This window comes from Lactuca sativa, chromosome 1 (assembly GCF_002870075.4).
Source record: "Lactuca sativa cultivar Salinas chromosome 1, Lsat_Salinas_v11, whole genome shotgun sequence".
In the NCBI taxonomy this organism is placed as follows: Eukaryota; Viridiplantae; Streptophyta; class Magnoliopsida; order Asterales; family Asteraceae; genus Lactuca; species Lactuca sativa.
Genome location: NC_056623.2, coordinates 65,566,844 through 65,587,395, shown reverse-complemented (window position 1 = coordinate 65,587,395; position 20,552 = coordinate 65,566,844). Strand labels below are relative to the sequence as shown.

Below are 20,552 nucleotides of genomic sequence, written 5' to 3'. Positions count from 1 at the left end.
TTTATTTACGTTTTATAATTTAAGTGATATAATATTCAATTATATAATTTATTTAATTGATTTTAAATGGGTTAACTCACGTTTAACCCATTTATTTAATAGGTTGGGTTGGGAAATATATAAACAGGTCAACCAACCCATTTATCTAAAAGGTTGGTTTGAGTTGGAAATATCAACTCATTTAAATAAACAGGTTGGGTTGGATTGAAATTTTCAACCCAATTATTAAATGGGTTGAATCTGAACTCAACCCAGGTTGACCCATTGTCACCTCTAGCATTTTGCATAGTTTTTTAGTGTAGATTTAAAAAATAGGTTATCTTAAAAACACATCTGATTTTACTATATAGATATCCTTTATAGTTTTTTTTAGGGGTGAGCAAAAACCGAACCGCAAACCAAAAAAACCGAAAAAACCGCATAAACCGAAACCGAAATGAAAACCGATGGTGCGGTTTTTAGTTTTGCAAAAACCGAAAATACTCGGTGCGGTGCGGTTTCTAGTCTCACAAAAACCGCAAAAAACCGAACCGCACCGTATATATATATATATATATATATATATATATATATATATATATATATATATATATATATACACACACACACTAAGTGTTGATATTTGTAAGAACCAAGAACTTATGACAATTAAAATTTCTATAAATGTAAATATCTATCTTACCTGGATGATTGTATATTTTTAAGCATACATTCAGTGGTATTTACAATAACAAACAATGTTCATGAAAAAAATTTTAACATTCAAATATGAAGAGTATTAGTGATATAGTATCATTTTTATGAATACATTAATTGATATTATCGTATGTACTTGTGAAACAAATATTATATTAAATTCTTATTATATTGAAGCATTATAAACATGTTGGATGAGTGGTTATGTAATTTGATTTCAAACCAAGAGATGGTGGTATCGATTTATCTCCAATTAATGATTAACACTCCTCATATGAGTCAAGGTAACTCGCTGAGTTACTTGACTTTGAGTAAAAAGGCAAAACGAAAAAAGAACTAACAAAAAACCACAAAAAAAAACCGAACCACAATAAAAAACCGCAAAAACCGAACCGCATAAAACCGAACGGTGCGGTTTCTAAATTTCAAAAAACCGAAGTTGCGGTTTTCGGTTCGGTTTTGGCCAAAAACCGCACCGAACCGCACCATGCTCACCCCTAGTTTTTTTACGATATGAATATCTTATATAGAGATTTTTGGTTCATCTCTTCTTCTATAAATATGGGAAAATAAATCAGACATTTTTTCTCTTAAAAAACAAATATTGCCTTACACTGTTTTAAAAATAAAAAAAATATAAAAATATAATATGACCATTACAACTTCAATATTTAACGAAAGAGATTAAAATAAATAAAAAATAGTCAAAAAATAATAATGTTTTAAAATGTACAATATATAAAAGGAGTAAAATAGAAAATTATTGAATAAAAAGGATTTATAATATAAAACATGAAACTCTTACACCAAAAAAACAAAGTAATAATAAAAAATTAAAAAAAAAAAAAAAAAACACGAAGTTGTTGGCATTATTTATTTAAAAAACAAAACTAATTTCAATCATAAATAATATTTTTGGGTTGATAATTAATATTTGAGCTCTCCATGTTTTTTATTTATTGGAGATGCTCTAAATTGAAATTGCTATTACCTCTTGATAACATTGATTTGATAATATAATATTCTCTATTATTGAACCATTGTAATTAGTTGCCGAACAAATAATTAGGCATAACAAAACCTTCAAAAATCAAAACTATTTTTGAAATCAAGAAGAGTTGTGATCGTTAACTTGTTGATAGGGATGAAAGTGGGTCCAAAACCAGATTGGATGGACCCGAACTCGGAAAACCTGGAACCGGTTAACGGGATTTTACAGAACCGAAAACCGAACTGGTATATAGGAACCGGTTCCGGTTCGGTTCCGGGTATGGTTCCGGGTAAAGTGGGTCTAGAACCGGAAAACCCGGAAACATCAAAGTGGGTATGTTGGAACCGGATAAAATGGGTTTAGAACCGGAAAACCCTGGAAAACTTGAATTTTTTGGTAATTACTTACTACTTAGTGGGTTGAACTTTGAAAATTTTCATATTGATATCCCGAATTTGGGGGACTGTAACTCATTAAATACGAAACCAAAATTAACAAAATTATAGTCTAAAATCATGTACAAACTCTAAAATACACTCTGGAAAAACCCGCATGTCAATCCGACTTTAAACGAATGAGATATGTTTGTGTTAATATTTTCACATAATACAAAGTACAAAAACAAATAGCTGAAAAGTTGAAAATTTTCACTTTTGATATCCCGACTTCGGAGGACTGTAAATCATTGAATATTAAACCAAAAATGACAAAATTATAGTCTAAACTCATATATAAACTGTAAACTAGAAATTGGAAAAAACCACATGTCAATCCGATTTCAAACGAATTAGATATGCATGTTTTAAAACTTTCACCGACTACAAAAAACTGAAAAACTAAAAACTTCCAACTTTGATATCTCGACTTTGGAGGACTGTAAGTCAATGAATATAAAACTAAAAATGACAAATTTATAGTCTAAAATCATGTACAAACTTTAAACTACATGTTGGAAAAAACCGTATGTCAATTGGAGTTGAAACGAATAAGATATGCATCTTTTAAACGTTTCACAAAAACCCGTTTCGGCCCTAAAAGTAGTTCTGGTTCCAAAAACCGGTTCCGATTTTTAGACCCGGTTTACCCGGACTCGATGGACCCAAACCCGAATTACTCGGAACCCGGATAAAGCTAATTTTAAACCCGGAATCGGACCCGGTTCTACATATTCCGGTTCTAACGGTTCAGGTTCCGGTCCGGTTTTCCGGTTCTAAATCTCATCTCTACTTGTTGATGATCCGAAACAAATAGTTTGTTTGATACCTCCCATCCCCAACACCCCACACCCCAATTCATGAAATTTATCTGTATAATAGGATTTGTATTTCTAAAAATAGAAATGATACATGAATTGTTGGAAATTGAAATGTATATAATTGGAAAGTAGGGTTTATAGATTAAGAGTCAATCAAAGTGCCTCTTCACGCGGAAACCACGAGCGAACCAAATAATAAATTCCAATTCAAATATTTTGAAATCAATACGACTATTTTTTTTTCAACAAAAGTTAATGTTTTGTCGTGTAGTTAGAATGAATTACGATATTTTATGTTGTATAAATTATGATTTAATATAAACAATTAAGATGTTTTTCAAAAAAAAAAAAAAATCATATATTAAAATTGAAGTCGTGGTGGTTTAACTGTTTAAGTCTCCAATTTATAAAAGCAGAAGTTGTTAAAAGGCTTTTGACCTTTTGTACAAAGTTATAAACTAAATAAGTTTCAAATGAAGATCTTGCAAGTTGATAACCGAATAATTCAATTTCTCACTTAACTAAACTTAACTAAATAAAGTTTAATACATATGGATGAAACTAAATAAAGTTTCATATTAAAAGAAAATTTATGATCAATATGTAAATTTCGTTTTCCCTTTTATAGGTATTGTCGACAAATTTAAATTAATGTTCATTAACACAATCCATATATTTTGTACTCGTTGAATAGTAATCAAATAATGCATTAATAATATGATATTTTATGTTTTTATTAAATTACATGTCAAATCAAATAATAAAAGATTTGGTTGGATAGTCATAACTCATAACTCATCTATTACTATCAAGTCGATTAGGTGAGACGTGAGTACTTTCGTAACCAACATCTACAAATGTATTCTTTTTTTTAGATAATGACATACCATTAATGTTTAAGCGAGAGAATTTTTCTTTCAGAACCACAAGAAACTCTAGAAAAGCAAACGAAAAAACAACTAGAAAAAAACTAGCCAAAATACAACTGTGTCAAAAAACGAATAGTATTTAAAATCCAATCCATCAAATATACATTATGATTTTTAAATCCATCTATAACCATAAACTAGCCATTTTAGGAAGATGCACATGTTCAAAGCTAGTTAATCTCCCTCCAGTCATCCAAACATGGTTGATCGAAATCCAGAACCAAGTGCAAACTTTATTCCAAATATTAACAATCATCAATCATTCGACAAGTAACTGATTTAGAGATTCAACCCATCATAGCCGAACAAATAATAGAGGGCACATTAATCCCCTCACATCCAAATTCTTTCTTGTAGGTATCAATGTATCATATCCAAAGCAATGTGCCAAGTCAAAGTGTTCACCTTTATAAGAACTAAAACAAATCAATCACGTAATCAAACCAGAAGACTCCAATATGTGATCATCAATTACTTCCCTTAAAGTACCAACAGAGAAATCTGACAAATCCCACACCATCAATTATTGACAAGCTAGGATAATAAAGGATTAATGTGTAAAGTATTAAGGAATAAGATATGTATATAATCTTTTATATAATTAGATTATTTCCCCTGTAATTACTTAGCCTTTTACAATTGTATTTTCCCTATAAACATTTCTAGTTGAACCCATGTTACTTGTATTCCTTGGCTATTCATGTCACTCACTAATGTGCATAATAAATCAACCAATTCATTCTTGTTAGCCTATATATTATTAGCTCATTTGTTTATTGGCCCTCTAGTCTTTAGCCCATTAAGGTTTTGTCTAGCTAATATTTATATCTGCTTTATTCTTTGTATCCTTTATGTTTTTCATTAAGAACCTTGTAATTTCTCTCTATCAATAATAATATGGCAATGTTATCATGGTATCAAAGCGGATGTTTGATACGTTGTTAGAAGACTTTGTAGCAGTCATATGTGGCAGTCTTGATAGCCGTTTCATTCAAACTGTTGATGTTTCTTTGTTGGTGATATTCATTTGTTTGACGGTATTTGTTTGTTGTTGTTGTTCGAATTCTTGTTGTTCGATTGATTGCTTCCGTTGGTTTGTTACTTATCTCATTCTCATATTTTATACTATTATTGTGGTTATTTATTCATTGTCAACATGACTGGAAAGGATGATTCCCTTCAGTCAATATGTATTCGTCTAGATGGAAAGAATTATATGTATTGGAGTTACGTTATGAAGAACTTCCTTCGTGGGAAGAATATGTGGGGCTATGTGCCTATGTCACTGGGACTAAAGCCAAACCCTCAGTGCATCAAGCTGAGAATTTCGATTTGTTGGTTGATGCTTGGGAGACTGATAACTCCAAGGTCATTAATTGGATTAATAATTCTGTTACTCAGTCTATTGGTATGCAGTTAGCTAAATATGACACAACAAAGGAAGTTTGGAATCACTTGGAGAGACTGTATACTCAGTCCAACTTTGCTAAACAGTACCAGTTAGAATATGATATTTGTGCTCTTCAACAAAATGACCAGAGCATTCAAGATTTTTATGTTGCTATGTCTGATTTGTGGGATCAATTGGCTCTTACCGAATCTAAAGAGTTAAAAGATTTTGAGCCTTACATTGCTAGAAGGGAAGAACAATGTTTGATCCAATTCTTGATGGCCTTGCGTTCTAATTTTGAAGGCCTACGTGGAACGATTATTCATCACTCTCCCATTCCCTCAGTGGATTCTGTTGTTTACGAGTTGATTGCTGAATAAACTTGTATCAAGTCTCATGCGGATAAAGGGTTTAAAGCAACCTCCATTCCTACTTCCACTTTTTTTTTGTGCTTGTTGTCTCCTCTAATCATTCTCGACAAACTTCAAGGGTTGCTTATGATGAGTGTGCATTCTACAAACAAGAAAATCATTGGAAAGCTCAATGTCCATTGTTAGTCAACAAGGGTAAATCTGGTCAGCCTCAGTAGGGACAACAAAATAGGGCTGGTCAACAGAAGTTTCAGCCATGTTCCTCCGGTACTCCTCCATGGACTCCTAGTCCTCCACAGTTTGTTGTTGCTGCTGCTACACCACAAGTTAACACAAAATCTATTGGAAACATGCCACCATCTTCATTGGATCCCATGGTTTTTGAGAGTTTCAGACAATATTTGGCCTCTAATACCACTGCTATGTCTGCATCTATGTCTCATTCTGGTCCTACTTCATCTGGTACATCAGGTATTCCCTCATCTTTGTGGGTTTTAGATTCTGGTGCAGCTCATGACAAGACTCCTCATTTGTCATCATTTACTTCTTTGTCACACATTTCGTCTATTTCTTCTATGTATGCTAATGATACATCTATGCTAGTTGAGGGTGTTGGGTTTGTCTCTATTTCTCATATCACTCTCCCTGATGCTTATTACATTCCCAAACTTACTTTGAATCTTGACTCAGTCAGTCAGTTATGTAAGTCAGGTAACTGGGTGTTCTTTTCTGATTTTGTTTGTGTTATACAGGATCAACACACCCACTTGGTGATTGGGATCGGCCATAGGGTGGGGGAACTGTATGTCTTAGAGGTTCTCAAAGTATATGTTGTTGTTGCATCCAGCATTGATTTGTCTTCTTACGAGTCCTTTGATATCTGGGTTTTATCTTTGGCATTCTCGTTTGGGACATGTTTCTGTATCACGTTTGAGTTTTCTAGCATCTAGTGGTGGTTTGGGTCATTTGAACACTTGTGCTATTTCTGATTGTAGTGGTTGTAAACTGGCAAAATTCTCTATTTTACCTTTCAATAAAAGTATGTCTTATTCTACTGCTTCTTTTGACATTATTCATTATGATGTGTGGGGTCCTGCACCAGTATCCACAAATGGTGGTTCAACCTATTATGTATCTTTTATAGATGATTATAATCTATATACATGGGTTTATCTTATGAAACGTAGATTTGATTTCCTTGGTATTTACATCAATTTTAGAGCTCTTGTTAAAAGTCAACATTCGGCTGTGATTAAGTGCTTCAGGTGTGACTTAGTGGGTGAATATACCTCTAATGATTATACTCGGTTACTTGCTTCTGATGGTACCATATACCAGTCATCGTGTACTGACACTCCTCGGAAAAATGGTGTGGCATAACGACAACACCTTCATATTGTTGAGATTGCCTGCTCATTGATCTTGTCTTCCCAGGTCCCTAGTGCCTTTTGGGGAGAAGCAGTCCTAACTGATGTTTATGTGATTTATCGTATCCCTACTTCATTGAATTCAGGAATGTCTCCTTTTGAGAAGCTATATGGTCACCTACAAAACCACTCTTCCTTACGAGTTTTTGGATGTACTTGTTTTGTTCTTCGTCCTCATGTTGAGAGGAACAAGTTGGGGCCAAAATCTGTTATTTGTTTATTTTTGGGGTATGGTGCCAGACAGAAAGGATGTAACACCCAAAATCAGAAAGGCCAAGAAAGGAAAGAAAACCCTAAGTCAAAGGGTCGACTCGTCGAGTCCAGGGAGGAACTCGATGAGTCGGAGCGGGATCCGGGGGATCGATTAAGTAACCGACTCGGCGAGTCGGCTAAGGGGACTCGGCGAGTCTGGTCTGAACGAGGAAAACCCTAAATCCGGGACTTGGAGCCTATTTAAACGTCTCATTCTCTTCCCTATGGCTCCTTTACTGCCTCTCTAACCTAGAACACCAAACCCTAGCCACCATATCCATTTTTGGGCTAATTCTTGCCTTGAAGAGTGCATTAAAGCTTGGAGAAGGAGGAAGGATCTTGGAGGTGCGAGAAGGGGCTATAGATTTGGGGTTGGGAAGACATTTCAGATCATTTGGAGGTAATAAAATAGTACTTGGACTCCTTTGCATCTAGATCTATCTTGGCTATGAGTTTTGGGGCTTTTATGCCATGTCCTTGAATCATTTCGAGTTGGAGCCCAAATCTGAAGTTGCTACTTTAGATCTAAGTGTATTCTGGCCTAGAGAGTCATAAAGTATCGGTCTTGAGGGTGTAGGTGAAGCATGTGTAACAACGTAATTTTCAAAACAAATTTTTCATTTTTTTCTTCAACCAAATTCATATAAAAATATTCTCAAAAGTATCCAACAATATCTATCAAATCATAGTATATCCCAAGATCACCAAATCAAATCCTCTCTCTAGTGTGTACGGGTCACGCCGGCGCCTTTCCACGGTCCTCGCTAGTACCTGAAACACTAAAGGTGAAAATGTTTAAAATATTAAGCATTGATCAATTCTAGAACCTCCCTAGGGGTTGGACGAATTCTAAGGGGGTTCTGGAAACTTTCTAGTGCTTATCTTGGGCTCTAAGGAAACTTGGGGGGAGAGAGAGAGAGAGAGAGAGAGAGAAGTGATAAGACATATATATGGAAACCTGCCTTATACAAGTCCCTTCTAGTCACCTATATAAACCCTCATTGGGTCTCTAATTTCGATCATCACATTCCTTAGAGGAATTCTGAAAATTCCCTCCTCTCCCTTCTTTCTTCAATAGCCTCCAACTACTAGTGTTTAGGTGTAACACCCAAAGTTTTGAAGGCCAAGAAAGGAAAGAAAACCCTAATTTTTAGGGGCAACTCGGCGAGTCCAAGGAGGAACTCGGCGAGTCAGAGCGGGATCCGGGTCGAGGAGTAAATGACCGACTCGGCGAGTCGGCCAAGGTGACTCGGCGAGTCTGGTCTGTGCGAGGAAAACCCTAATTCCGGGAGTTGTATCCTATATAAAGGGTGTTATGTTCCTCCCTCAGCCCCCATATCATCCCAGAGATTTAAACCTTATATTTCATGTGAGCTTCCATCATTTGAGAGAAATAGCTTGGGAGGAAGGAAACTTTGGAAAGGAGCTTGTAGATCAAGAAGGTTGCTTCAAAGGAGAGGTGTGTGCTCGAGATCTACTTCAGTTTGTGTTCATCTTGGAGGTATTTAGCTGCCATTTTCCCTTCTTTGCATCTAGATCTATTTTGTCATGAGATTTGGGGGGTTTTATGGTTGATTGAGACCCAAATCGGGTTAGGGGGCTTAGATATGTTGTTGCCACTTCAGATCTATTGTTGGGATGGTCCATTATGTCATAAAACATCAGGAGATGAGTAGTTGGTGAAGCCCTTTTGTCCTAAAACCAAAACCTAGTATGTTTTGAGCCTAGATCTCTTTAGTTATACGTAAAGTTTGCAACTTTACGTAGGGATTGAGCTTTGGAAGTATGGATCTATGGTTTGGAGTCCCTGCATGACTCAAAAGTCCTCTGCATGTTTGGAGATCTGAATGGACTCGGCGAGTCCTTTGAGTGGACTCGACGAGTAGCATGAAGATGAAGAGGAACTCGACGAGTGGGATGAACAGCTCGTCGAGTCGGATGATGTTGGGCTTGAACTCGGCGAGTTAGATGAACAACTCGGCGAGTTGGTTGGAGATTGCCTTGTGCTCGACGAGTCTGTTATTGGACTCGACGAGTCAGGTCGCGTGGTCCCAAACCCTTCGAGTTAAGACTCGAGTTAGCGAGTCGAGCCAGGACTCAGTGAGTTGATCAAGTCAGGATACGGGAATCAGTAGACTCGGCGAGTCAGGGGCTGACTCGCCGAGTCAAGTCGCGATTAGAAGGACTTTGAGCATAAGAACTCGGCGAGTCAGTAGGTGGACTCGGCGAGTAAGGTTGACTTTTACCAGGACTTTGACTTGGACTAGAGTTGACTTGGTTGACTTCCGTGGGTCAATTATGCTAAGTGTTGCATTGATATTGATAGCTCGAGAAGCTAGTAGAGTCGGAGTTCAGTGAGTGGTCAGGCAGCAGCTAGTGGGATCATCAGCAAGTTCAGCCAGTACAGGTGAGTTTCCCTTTGTATAAATGGGTCTACGGCCACAATGCCGGCCCATGTAGTTATGAGTAGAAGACCTGGGGGTTAGCCCTAGGCACAGTATGCTAGTATGATATTCGGACGAGGTCCAATGATAGAGGGCAGGTGCCCAAGGAGTGGTTTATGTGATAGTTTATACTTGTTGTCTGTGTGATACTTGTATGTGCCTGGTAGGGAGGTGAGTAGGGGCGAGGTCCCGTATCTCACCAATAGCAGAGTGTGGATGGTGTTCCACATCTCAGTAGCAACAGTCCAGGGGCGAGGCCCAAGTTAGGAAAGGTTTGAGGACGGGCGGGCCCGTATCTCACTATCAGTAGGAGTATGGACGAGGTTCCATGACTCATCAGTAGCAGGACACGGGCGGGGCCCGGAGATAAGCGAGGCCTTAGAGCAAGAGCTGTTAGTATATGTTTAGCTTATGTGATGTTATGTGATATATGTATGTGCTATTATATGTTAATGGGTGGGGCCCTGTGACAGGCGAGGCCTAAGTGAAACAGATCTGTATCCGAGCGGGGCTCGAAGCCAGGCGGGGCCTGGAGCGGCGGGGTCGTTGTAGCGGGCGAGGCCCCAGATAGCGGGCGTGGCCCAGTATGTGCAGTATGTGGTTATGCATGGTATGTGGTAAGGTGGGGAACTCACTAAGCTTCGTGCTTACGGTTTTCAGTTTTGTTTTCAGGTACTTCCGGTAGCGGAGGGAGGAGCTCGGGGTGATCGCATGGCACACACCATAGATTAGTCAGCCTGGGAATGTTTACTCTGATAATTAACATGTGTTTTGAAAACTTATACTCAAATTATGTTTTGGAATGATGTCTTTGCTTAAAGTAATGTTTTATTAAAAGAAATTTTTGGTCTTGAATTTTGGGTCGTTACATTAGGTGTGAGCCATCATAGGCACAAGATTTCTGGTGCTGGATTTCTGAAGTTCTACAAAGAAGGAATTCAAGTTTATTTACAATAATAAACTAAAAGTTAGGTTTTCTAATAACCCTTCTCGAATTTCGAAATTAGCAATCTACTTTAGGGTTCTTGAATTCAAATTATTGTTTACATATCATAATGAAAACATAGATCCTTTAGGGTGTATGTGAATTTAGGGTTATAAGTTTTCCGCCAAAACTATGATTTTTGTTATATATAAAACTCATCAGTGGTATCAAAGCATATGTTCTCTGTGATCTTGCACAAAGTTGAATAAGATCAAAAACCCTTCTTCATGGTTTTCGATTTGGGCAAGGGTTTTAGAAACCCTAACCTCCTTCTTTGATTTTCGAAAATTGCTAGGGTTTTGGTAGGATTTCCTTGTTTTGATAATTATTAGTTTTAAATGCCTTAAAATTGGATAGTTATCAATTTTGTAAATCCCAAACCCTAATTTCGAAATTTGAGGGTATTGGATTAGGATTAAAATTTATTTGATTAATTGATTAATAGTAAATAATTTTTTTTAATTAGTATTGGTTTAATGTAAATTGAATTACTTTTATTAATTTCAAAATTTGTAAATTAAACCTAGTATTTTTGAAAAAAGTTTTTAAATGCACCTTATATATATAATATTAAAAGTTAACTAATATATGTATAAGACTAAGTCATTCGAATCTCTAGTATGCCTCATTCACGAAGCTGGACTATAAGGGAGTCTAAGGAAGCGGCCTATAAAATGATCGCCATGATATGTGTTGTTCTGGGACGAATCGGAGTTATCAGATAAAACTTTGGGGAAGGTACAGGTAGGTGTGGAAGGTAGTATTGGGTCTATACTACTAAAAGCACGAACATGTAAACTTGCGCAGGAACGAAAACCAAAAATCTTCATTTAAATAGGGGCATGTCGTGCTTCATAAAGGCCAGAGCATGCTTTTCAGCATCCTTCAGTTCTTTGCCCGTTTTTCGTCCGTGTTAGCTCCGTTCTCTTCCTTTTGCATCTCAGCTCTGAATTTAACTATATTTATCAATTTCAAAGCATATTAAGTATCATTTATCTTTAAATATAACATTTTAGATTAATTTATTAAGATAATGGCTTAAAATATATAATTGAATAAAACCATATCAAAATATCCCACATTTATGTTTTGCTTGTTCTCAAGCAAACTAGAATTATATCATGTTTTTTTATTTCAATACCACCACATCAAAATCTTGATCACCAACATCAAACAGAACAGTCCAATTTGAACTCACCAATTATGTCTAACCTCAGTGCATATATTTGTGTATGAAATCCTAATTACTTCCCAAATGTTAAATACTCACAATCCTCATAAATGCACAACACTCATTTTAAAAATATTCACTTATGCATTCCTTCGAATACACCTTTAGAAAATTCTATATCCTTAAGGTGTTCTTGCTAAGTTTCCAAGGATACATAAGAAAAAATGACATTGAAATAAAAATTACAACATGTTGCAACTTTAAAGCTCTTGACATTTATAACTTTTCGATCATTGCAACATTGACTTTTGCATGACTTCTTGATCTTCATACTTTGTAAGCTCCTATTCAGTTAATAACATTTGACAATTTTTTTTCCCAGTTTGTATTCACTTTTTCTTTTTTTTTTCATACTCACTTTTTTCTCTACTAACAACCTACAAAAAATATGCTTAAGATTGAAAACTTAACTTCAACCTTTATTGTTTGACGATATAGTCTAATATGCAATGACTAAAATAAATTTTTATGGGTATATTTCAGTAAACAATATAAAATATATTATATCCCTCAAACTACTAAAGTTTGCATTTTTGTCTTATTATTTCACTAGAACTGGGAAGCCACAAATACACTATAAAATATTGGCCAAACGAAACCCTAGAATTCACATCAAATTATCTCAAATAACAATAGAAAACTCAGCATTAACACAATAATATCAAAACAAAATATGTTTAATTTTCTAAAATTTTCTATTTTATACCCTTTTTTAATCTTTTCATTTTCAATCTAGCATGCACTTTTTCTATTTTCAATCTCTATACCCTATATTTAAGTTATATAATGCCCTCATTATATATATATATATATATATATATATATATATATATATATATATATATATATATAAGTAATTAAAGCATATAAAACAAAAGAGGGATAAAAGGAACGGACTCCACTTGGGTATGTAGTCGCAAGATCAAATGATTTTCGTGGGTTGATATGATAACCTAAATCGGATGGATGACCATTAGAATTGAACATCCTTCCTGGTAATAGTGGACTCTTGACATAAAAGTAGGTGGGCAGCTTAAAAGCTGGAATAATAATCTACCTGGGGCATTGTCGTGATTCGCCGAGTAATTGGGCGCGACACGTCTTCGAAGTCCAATGAAGATTAATCTTGGTAAAAGCTTCTTCGTAATGCACAATGAGAATTGATGTGTAGCGGTCTTCTAAGAATAAGCTTGTGATGTAATATACCATCAAAACAAGCATATAGGATTGACGTGTTTTGGTCCTCAAATATTGGGAAAATCAGTCGTGATGGAATCATAAGTTGCGTCACAAGTTAGCCAGGCTCGTGATGGAATCATAAGTCATAGATAAGTTCTTAACTAGTCCCTCGTATCAATTTCTTCCCATATGTGACAGTGATAGCTTAGTAGACTCATCGGTACTCATATTGAACATATACCCCATACTTATTTGTGTTTTGCGCCTTTTTTCTTTCCTTTGTCTCATTCTCTTTATTCCTGAAATATATCAAAGCTAGAAAAACATATCAAAGTAGTATCTGATAATCAAGACGGAAAACGTATTCAAAAACTAAAAACTAAAAATAAAACGCAAACCAAATGTCAGGTTGCCTCCCACAAAGGGCTTCTTTTTTAGGAGTCATGAGTCGGATAACACCTCTTACTTAAGTTAATTTAGTGAATTGGAGGGGTACATCCTTATTTAACTTCAATTCAAGCCTTTTCCATTTAAAACCGGGAACTCTCCTTTTGTATGCCTTCTTCATATTGGATTTCTTCCTCGAGCTCTTTCTCTCATCATTCTTTCATTTCGTTCACCATTGTGCTTCAAATTCTACCTCACCATTTTTTATAGTGCCTTTCTCGTTCGCATTCTAGTATAATTTTTTAACTCGTTTGGCACAATGCTTATGATCTTCCCCATTATCTTATGATTCTTGGACCTTACCTGATTCTAGATTTTCAGAGTCAGTCTTGGAAAATCAGAAAATTTGGCATTAGAAAATTATCGGTACCATAGCATGGGCAGTAGAGTGGCGACGGTGCGGTGGAGCAGCTTTTCATCAGTGTGTGATGATGTGATATTCGTATTTCCATAGCATGGTAGTCGGTGCTCCCACTTTTGTATTTTGTCTTCCATTAACCTCTCTAGCTCTAAAAGTTCATCAATCTCCTCACTTTCTTCTGTTTGTATTCTAGACCTATCACTCATCTCTTCTTCTGCACTATCCATGAATAAAACCTTGTCGTCGCTTGATCGTGAAGACATTATCATTTGATTGACTCCAAATGTTATTCATCGGACCCCACTCTTAGTGTTAGCTTGGAGTCATGAATGTCAACAAGGGTTCTCACAGTGCTTAGGAATGGCCTTACAGAAATCATTGGAATATCATCGTCTTCTTCCATATCGAGCACAACAAAATCAATTGGAAAAACGAATTTACGTATTGTCTTCAATTCTAGGAGATCAAGCTTCTTGTAAAACGAGTATGACATCAAATTTATAGCTCTAGAATCTGCTAGTGCGTTCGTCTTACTAGAATTTCCAAACTCGCAAGGAACTGTAAGCATGCCTGGATCTCTCATCTTGGTTAGAATCTTATGCATCACCGCTACCGAACACTTCTCATTAAGGAATAACCTTTGATGCTTGCTCTAGTTCCTTTCGATTGTTAAGATATCCTTGAGAAATTTTGCATATTTAGGCATTTGAGCAATGACATCTATAAATGGCATATTTATCGAAAGTGATTTAACTTGTTTCATGAACTTCTTATGATCTTATTCTTATTGAAATTGTTTCGGTATTCCAGGATAGGACAGTTGTAATATCCATAAAATTCGAGCCAATTTAGAACTTTTTAAATCATTTAAAACCATTTAGTCATTACAATTTGTTTTCAAAATAGTTTAACCATCAGAGTTCCCAGAAATCATAATTATCAATCGAGGAAATGTACGGTCACGCCTTCGCCTTCTCGCGGCCACCCGATGAACCTGAAACAATAAAGTGAAACTGTAAGCCCGAAAGCTTAGTGAGTTACCCCCAAAATACCAAAGGCATACCGATAACCATATCATATAAACATATAAGCAACAGAATAGCCATGCATCTCGAGTCTACAGTGTGACTGGTCCGCCCACACCAGTCCTTCAGTCCACTTGGTCCACTCTCTAAGTCTACAATATAAGTGGACCGCCCGCACTAGGCCTTCAGTCTATATGGCCCACTCTCCGAGCCTCGGCATGTCTGGACCACCCTCTCGGGCCTCCAGCTTATCTGGACCGCTCGTCGGGACTTCGGCCTGACAAGGTGCCCTCCTGGGCCTGCAGTCTATCCGGTCTGCCATGGGTATGTTGGCCTACAGCACGAAGCAAGACCCGCCTCAACCCAACCCCCATACTAATCAAACAATCATGTGCATATAAATATCATACGTTGGCATGTATATAACAGATAATCATTCTGATATATAACATATCACTAACACAACAACCATCATATAACCAGGATACCGACCTAACCGGTCACTAACATAACATCACCTCACAATCGTTGACTCGAAGGATGAGCTCAAACTCTTGGATCACCGCCACAAACTCAACCACCTATATTCACCATAGAACCATACTCATAAATTTTCAATCTCGCAATATGCCCCAGAAGTCAACTAGTCAACCCTTTGGTCAAAGTCCAAGTCAATGGTCAATGTTAACAGTCCATGTTGACCTCAACTCGTTGAGTACAACCAGCCACTCATCGAGTTCCTTGCATAACTCGTGAACTCGTCGAGTTCCCTAATGTTTGCGGCCGTAAACTCTCATCCGCAAACACCTGACCGAAAACTCATCCAGTCAAAAACCCTTGGTCGTAAACTCCTTAGCCGACTCGTCAAGTTTCCCTGCAACTTGTCGAGTTCATACGTGCCAAAAGTCGGGAAACACTAACTGAATCGCCGAGTCACCCTACTGACTCGCCGAGTCCACGATAATCTTCATCGGACTCGCCGAGTTGACCATGCAACTCGCCGAGTCCCTTCAGTCCATTATCCATTCAGATGCTTTTTAAGTCATGTTAAGGTTCCATATTGCAGATCCAGCTTCCCAAGGCATGTTTATCACGTAAAGTTGCAAACTTTACGTGCATGCAAGGCTCTAAAGTCTTATAATGACAAAACCAAGCTCGTAATGGAGTTTTACACTTTAGGAGAGGTTCACACTTGCTAAAGTTGAAAGCTTTATGGACTTAAAGACCAAAAAGAGTTCAAATATGAAGTTACAACTTCAGATTTGAGCTCATACCCAAGAATAGCTTCATAATATGCTAGAAAAGCCCTAATCTTTAACCACATGAGATCTAGAAGGAAATAAGGTCAAGGTAGGGATGAAAGTGGGTCCAGACCAGGACCGTATGGACCCAGACCCGGAAAACCTGAAACCGGTTAACGGGATTTTATAGAACCAGAAACCGGACCGGTATATAGGAACCGGTTCCGGGTAAAGTGGGTCTAGAACTTGAAAACCCGGAAAGATCAAAGTGGGTAGGTTGGAACTGGATAAAGTGGGTTTAGAACCAGAAAACCCGAAAAAACCGGAATTTTTTGGTAATTACTTACTACTTAGTGGGTTGAAGTTTGAATATTTTCATATTGATATCCTGACTTTGGGGGACTGTAACTTATTGAATACGAAACCACAATTAACAAAATTAGAGTCTAAAATAATGTACAAACTCTAAAATACACTCTGGAAAAACCCACATGTCAATCCGACTTCAAACGAATGAGATATGCTTGTGTTCATATTTTCACATAATACAAAGTACAAAAACAAATAGCTGAAAAGTTGAAAATTTTTAGTATTGATATTCCGACTTTGGGGGACTGTAAATCAATGAATGTTAAACCAAAAATGACAAAATTATAGTCTAAACTCATGTACAAACTGTAAAATAGTAGTTGGAAAAAACCACATGTCAATCCGACTTCAAACGAATTAGATATGCATGTTTTAAAACTTTCACCGAATACAAAAAAATTAAAAAACAAAAAACTTCCAGTTTGATATCTTGATTTTTGAGGACTGTAAGTCACTGAATATAAAACTAAAAATGACAAATTTATAGTCTAGAATCATGTAAAAACTCTAAACTACATGTTGGAAAAAACCGTATGTCAATTGGAGTTGAAACGAAAAAGATATGCATCTTGTAAACGTTTCACAAAAACCGGTTCCGGCCCTAAAAGTGGTTCCGGTTTTTAGACCCGGTTTACCCGGACCCGATGGACCCAAACCCGGATTACCCGGAACCCGGATAAAGCCAATTTTTAAACCCAGAACCGGACCCGGTTCTATATATTACGGTTCTAACGGTTCCGGTTCCGGTCCGGTTTTCCGGTTCTAAATCTCATCCCTAGGTCAAGTTAACAACTTGATACCTTCCAAGGGATGCAAATTGAGGTAGATATCAGATGCCCACACGTTCTTTGCTCCCAGCCACTAGCTCTCCAAGTTCTTCTTACAAAGATCCACCTTCCAAAGCTTTAAAACACACAATAATGGAGCACACTCACAGGTTAGGGTTTGTTGAACTCTCCAGAGGCTATAAGGGGGATGAAGGAGGCTTATGATCCCTTAAATAGGGTGCAAAACCTCGAAAATTAGGGTTTCATCCTCCAGCTCCTACTCGTCGAGTCCCTTCTTGGACTCGGCGAGTAGATCACTTAAACATGTGGACCAACCCGCTGCTACTCGACGAGTTAGGGCAACCAACTCGTCGAGTAGACCTTGAAATCATGGAAATTTAAAACCATAAATTAATACTTTGAGAATCAGGGCGTTACAATAGTGGCGGTTGATATGGCTTTAAAACTTGAGGTTTGGGGCTCTGTTGTAATGGTTGCGACGTTGTTGTGTGATTACCACGACATGGTATCGAGGCAGAAGCATCAACTTTTTCAACTTCTTCTTCGGGCCGCTGATTGTGAGATGTATGGGTAGTGTGTATGAGCACCAAAGGTTCAATCTTTTCATCTACTTGAGTTGTATTGACTAATACGTGATCTCTTGGGTTAACTTTGGTGTTGCTCGGAATGGTTCCTGGTAAACGCTCAAGTAAGAGTTCAGCTAATTGGCCCACTTGCTTCTCAATGTTCAAAATTGAGGCCTACTGATTTCTTAGAGTAGCTTTTTGGACTCTTAGTGCTACATCAGTTTTGTTATGTCGTTTTTTCAGTTGCTTTGGCAAATCAAGTTAATAGTGCTTCAAAACCCAACTTCTTTTCATGTGTAGGTTGTTCTTTTTGATTGAAACCTTGACCTTGTTGTCAATATTTCTTTGACCTCTCTTTCTTGTATTCATGATAGGGCTTCCATTTCATCTTTGGTTTCTTCCAACTGTCATCATATTCGTCGTCACTCGAATAGCATAGTTGAGCGTTTTGTTCCCGTTCTCGTCTAAATCACAGTCGCTTGTTAGGTGGGTCCGTTGTTGTTGTCACAGCCAACTTGTATGGTGTGAATGTTTTTATTAATCTTCTTAATTCTTCAATCTAAGGTGTCAAGTTTAGCGATTATTGCAGCTAGGTTATCCAAAGATCCTTCATCGGTTGATTTTTTTCGTGTGACGTCATCTCTAGGATTGTGGTATTTGTGCGATTGCGAACTCTTCTATAAACTCTTTGTTAGTTTCGGGATTTTTCATAGTGAGCGGTCCTTGAGAACCCAAAAGTTGTCTTATGCTGTCACACCCTCGGCCAAGGCGAAACATGCCGGGAGTGCGACTAAGTTCAAGGATCACAGATAAACTGAATATATAGCACAAGTACACCGATAAACAAAACATCATTTATATTCCATCATTAAGGTTTGAATACAAGGTTCTTACAAGTGATAATAGATAGTAGTTTCCTTAAAAAAGTAAGCAGATAACCAAAAACTAGATAGCTAAGTCGTCTAGAATCCACGACAAATCTTCAATCTGAAAGCTTGTCTAAGGATCCCCTGAGAATACATGTAAGTTTGATGGTCAACACAAAGGTTGGTGAGTGTTACATGGTTTCTGCTTAACCGCTTTTTAAAAAGTCTAAAAAGTATTGCCTTTGTAAGAAAACTGTGTTTGGAAGAATGTTTGATAAAGATAGAAATATAAACCATGGTTGCTAGGTAATAAAAGTCTAGTCCAATTTATAGTAAGGAATTTGTACATATATACATATAAACTATGGTTTCTAGGTAATAAACATCTAGTTAAGTTTATAGTAACGGAATGGTACGGATAACATATGAACAAACATACGGATAAGGTTATCTGTCAAGGTTGTATTTAACAACCACATATACGGATAAATAGACATACAGATATATGGATAAAGTTATCTACCAAGGTTGTACTTAACAACCGCAGATACGGATAAACAGATAGTTGAAAAGTATATTTGATAAGCATACACACTGAAGAGTACGATACTTGTTTAAACAGTTGGTAACAATTTGAGTACAAGCACATAAACGAGCCTAAGATACGAGCTCTATAACTCGTATAAACATATAAACTTATATATATGTGCATGTATGAGGTATAATTAGACTACCAAGTTGGTAACCGGCTATACAATCATAGCACAATTTTTGTCGGAACGTATATGTTATTTTTATTAGTTGTATTATCTTAACAACATAACATATAAAGTTATTGAGGTTTAAAACGATTTTGTTTACTTAACATGTAAGCGTTTAAACAATTATTTCTAAAACTGGTAAAGTATTTACACAAAACAAGGATTTTTTTGTGTATTTTGTATGATAAATATTACTTAGTACACATACTACCATGCACAGATGAGGGCCAGACATGAAACACCGAGGGAAAGATCATTTTGGCAATTAAGCTGTTCTGAAATCCAATAACCCATGCGGCCCTTCAAACTAGATTCCCCGTACCGTAAGTAGTAGCAGAATAAATACTATTTTTGTGTGATTTATATTGCATAAAAACGGTGGTGTTGTTTGTTTAAACAAAGTATATAGAAAATAGATATATACTAGATATACAAGTACTACATGTATTCCCCCCGAAAATATGTAAAAGTGGGGCCATAACACTCACCTTAAAGCATGACTGGTGAGTAAGAGGTGCGAGAATAACCGAGTTGTAATGCCGTGAATATGAATCTCTGAGATAATTTAGTTTCAAAGCAGCGGCAACAAGGGGTGGTGGAATGGTGGTTTATGGTGGTGGTGTTGAGTGTATACCGAGAGAGAGATTGAGCTAGAGAGGTGTATAGGAGAAATTGAGAAAGATATAGAGAGACGTTGAGAGAGGTCAAGAACAAGAAAGATAGGGAAGAAATGGCTGGTGATTGAGTGACTTATGAGGGTCACTGATGCCCTCTATTTATAGCAAACACATACACTCACATACTAAATGGAGCCATGTCTTGTACTTCTTTTCTTTGAGTGGACACAAAAGAAGTAGGGGCTTACAAGAAAACAAATGTGGGTAAGGGCAAAATGAGCCGGATATTTGGTGCTTATGTGTCTAGTGGGTCCCATGTGGGCCCTACAAGAGGGTTTAGCCCATTAAATTCCCCAAAACC

General features: G+C 36.8%; 1 long non-coding RNA gene across 1 annotated transcript; it reads right to left on the bottom strand.

The window, feature by feature from the left end:
* Positions 1–16,928: 16,928 nt before the first annotated feature.
* On the bottom strand, positions 16,929–20,324 carry LOC128133340 (uncharacterized). Its single transcript, XR_008231976.1, has 2 exons — positions 20,063–20,324; positions 16,929–18,957 (listed from the first exon to the last, which is right to left on the bottom strand). It is a non-coding gene; the product is annotated as an uncharacterized LOC128133340 (long non-coding RNA).
* Positions 20,325–20,552: the final 228 nt, after the last annotated feature.